The following is a 4100-nucleotide window of genomic DNA, read 5'->3' on the forward strand; positions in this document are numbered from 1 at the left end:
AGACCCAGAAAACGCCTCTTCCACACAGGATATTCTCCGACCATAGTGATACAAGTCGGGGTCTGGGTGAACCCCCCGAAGATGACAAAAATGCATAGCCACTGTCATTGTTAAAGAAAAACGGAAGCTGCGAGACTCTGCCCAGTCAGAAATTCTGTTAAGAGCCAGCTGCAACTTCCTCTCTATCAGAGACATTCTAGATGCGGTGAAGGAAAATGAGAGGTCATCAACATATAGTGAGCCTCCTACACCATCAGGAAGTACACTGATTACTCTGTTGATGGCCACAGCAAAGAAAGTAACACTAAGTATACTCCCCTGTGATACTCCATCTTCTAGTACACGGGCATTAGAAAGCACTCCTCCCACTCGGACCCTTAAAAAACGGCTAGATAAAAACTGCCGAATTAAAATAGGCAAGTGCCCACAAAGACCACACTCGCGAAGAGAAAGTAAAATGCCTTGATGCCAGGCAGTGTCATATGCCTTCTCCAGATCGAAGAAATCCGTGACCTGGTGTTGGTTAGTGGAGAAAGCCTCACACACAGAAGACTGCAAGGACAGTAGTGCATCAGAGGTAGATAGCATTTTACAAAAACCATCCTGGCAGGGTTTAAGAAGTAGCCTCTCTCCAAAAACCATATAGTCTAACACTGACCATCTTTTGTGGAACTTTACTTATACAAGAAGTCAGAGAAATAGGCCGATAATTCATTGCCTGTAGGTGGTCCTTACCTGGTTTGGGATGGGGATGACTACAGCAACACCCCAACAAGCTAGAAACTCACCAGAACACCAGATCTTATTAAATAATGAAAGCAAAGGCCAAAAAGAGTCATCAGACAGGTGACATAAAAAGGGGGGACGTGGAAGGTGCGTGCAGGATATTTACAGAAGAAATATGTGCAGCATGTGATGTGGTGTGTGAGAGGAAGAGAAGACGGAGGGGGGTGCAAGGAACAGTGTGGTGGACTGAAGAGGTGAGACAGGCTGTGGCACAAAAGAAGAAAGCATACAATGAATGGATGAGAAATAGGGGAGTGGAAGAAGTTGAGAGGTGGAAGAGAGAGTTATATTTAGAAAGAAAGAGAGAGGTGAAAAGATTAGTAAGAGAGAGTAAGAAGAGAGTGGATGAGGAATTTGGAAGGAATTTGAGTGTAAAGTGGAGGGACTGTAAGCAAATGTTCTGGAAAGAGGTGGAGAGAGTAAGACAGGGTGGAAGTGAGGTTAGCAGGGGAGTGAAAGGTAAATATGGTAGATTACTAGTGGAGAAGGGAGAAAGAGTGAGCAAATGGAGAGAACTATTTAAGGAATTGTTGAACATAGAGGATGGAAGTAATGCGAGTATAAGTGCCTGGGGAATGGCTGGGAGAAGGAGGGAGGTGAGAAGACAGGAAGAAATCAGTAGGATAGAAGTTGTGGAAGCAATGAAGAAAGTTAAATCGGGGAAAGCCCCAGGAATTGATGGAGTGTGTGGTGAGATGCTGAAGCATGGGGGAGAGATAGTAGTAGAATGGATGTGGAAGATGTGCAGATTGGCCTGGGAGGAAGGTAGAGTCCCGGAGGATTGTAAGTCAGGTATAATTATTCCCTTATACAAAGGAAAAGGGGAAAAAGAAGTGTGTGGTAATCTTAGGGGCATTTGTCTTCTTAGTATAATAGGAAAAGTGTATGGTAGGATACTTATTGACAGAGTTAGAGAAAGAACAGAGGAATCAGTTGGAGAAGAAAAGGGAGGCTTTAGCAAGGGAAGAGGTTGTGTAGATAAGATATTCATTTTTAGATCTTTAGTGGAAAAGTTTCTAGAGAAGAGAAAGAAGTTGTATGCGGCTTTCATGGATTCGGAGAAAGCATATGGCAGGGTGGATAGACAAGGATTGTGGAAAGTATTAAGAATATATGGAGTAGATGGAAAGTTGTTGAGTGCTGTGAAGAGTATGTATGATGGTGCTAAGGCTGCAGTGCGTGTGGATGGTGAACTAAGTGAATTTTTCTCTTTGGAGGTTGGGTTGAAACAGTGATGTGTCATGTCTCCATGGTTGTTCAATCTGTTCATGGATGGGGTAATAAAAGAGGTACAAGATAGGATGGTGGATGTTGGAGTGGCCCTGGTGAGAGAGGATAGTGTTTAGTGTTTGGAAACTCCCTGTACTGTTGTTTGCAGATGATACTGTGTTGTTGAGTGAAGACGAAGGGGAGCTGCAAGGCTTGGTGGATGAGTTTGGGAGAGTGTGCAAGAAACGGAATCTAAAGGTGAATGTAGGGAAGAGTAAAGTGATGGTCTTTGAGAGAGGTGAAGTCAGTGAATGTACAGCGAGGTTGGATGGTGAGGAATTGGAAAATGTCAGTACGTTTAAGTACTGGGTAGTGTGATGAGTAAGGATGGAGGTTTGGAGGGTGAAGTGCCTGAAAGGGTACAGCAGGGAAGAAAGGTTGCTGGTTCTTTGAAAGCAGTGATAAGAAACAGGGAAGTGAGCATGGTCTACATGACAGTATTGTGATACCAACTCTAACGTATGGAAGTGAGCTTGGACGTTGTTGGAGGGACACAAGTCAAGAGTGAGAGCAGTGGAAATGAGTTATTTAAGAGGAGCCTGTGGAGTCACATGGAGAGACAGGCTGACGAATGAGGATATAAAGGAGCGTTGTGGTGTGGATGTGGATGTGATAGGAAGTGTTATGAGGAACACACTGAGGTGGTTTGGCCATGTGGAGAGGATGGAGGGTGAAAGACTGACGAAGAGAGTGTATGTGAGTGAGGTGGAGGGGTGAAGAGGGAGGGGGAGGCCGAGGATGAGATGAAGGGATGGGGTGGAGAGGTATATGAGAGAGGGGGGTGTGAGTTGGGAGCAGGGCAGTGAAATGACGGGGGACAGGACGACGTGAAGGCGATTTGTTTGTGGCCACCCCAAATGGGATTGAGGCGTCTGGCAATAGATAGATAGATAGATAGATAGATTATCATCACAACCAGGAAAGGAATCATGGCACTGAGACAGAGCTGCCTGGAGTTCAGAAACAGAAAAGAGACATTATAAGGTTCTCCCCCAGAAGAGGCAAAACTGAGACCACGGGACTCTAAGCGCCGATGTTCACATGCTGAAGGAGAGGCTTGGGGGGGGGGGCTTATTTACCAGTCGATTTCAATGAAACTCGAAGGGTGTATGTAGACCTATAAAAGAAAGAACCCAGCCAAATTTCGTATATTTATCTTTGAAAATTTCGAAGTTATGACCAAATACAACATTTTTATACCATAATATGATGTCTATAATCTCAGTTACCCATGCTCCTTTTTCTTTCAGATTTGGTATGTACACCCTAGACTTATACTAGAGAAATTTTGATTGGCCAGTTTTTCTCTAAACCTTTAGTTTAGAAACTATATTTCAAAATCAGCCCAAAATCATACACCTTTATATACAGTAATATATTAAAAAAAAGTATTGCATATTTCAAAAATCGGCTAAACAAAATTGTAGGTGCATGTTTTTTGCTCAAAATGCAGCTTACCCCATAAATATATCTTTTAAATCCTCTGAGCTCTATTGCTTTGAATTGTAAAAAGTATAGTTTTGGGAAAATGCACTTTGAAGTTTTGCAGTGTTGCAATTAATGCAACCTTAATATTTGAAGACCAACCATAACGAAAATTTTTGTCCATATAAATTAGCCATCTAGGTACAACTTGTGTAAATTTCAATGAAAACAACGATAAATGAACAACAGAAAAAAATAGAAATAAAACGTATGTGTACTCACCAAGCACATAGTTGGGCTACTTTCATGATTCTGGTACTCTGTCACCTTCTCCTTCATCTGAATCACTTTCATCGTGTTCAGTTAACTTTTTCCTTTAAAAAAGTGGCCTTGTCCCCCTATAGTCACACAGTCTTGTTGAAAATCCCGGCACTGCTGAAGCTGGTGTGGCTGAAGTGCATGGCAAGGCTGTGCCTGATGAGCTTGGCAAGTCTGTGGTTGATGTGCTTGGCAAGGCTGTGGCTGTGGTAGGTGGTGTGGCTGTAGCAGGTGGTTTGGCTGTATAGGTGTCAGGTGGGGTGATGCAAGGTGCTGTACTGTGACTTGACACGCCAGTATGA

This window comes from Coenobita brevimanus, chromosome 111, assembly GCF_032717465.1.
Source record: "Coenobita brevimanus isolate Jiangsu-jjx chromosome 111, ASM3271746v2, whole genome shotgun sequence".
Lineage (NCBI taxonomy): Eukaryota > Metazoa > Arthropoda > Malacostraca > Decapoda > Coenobitidae > Coenobita > Coenobita brevimanus.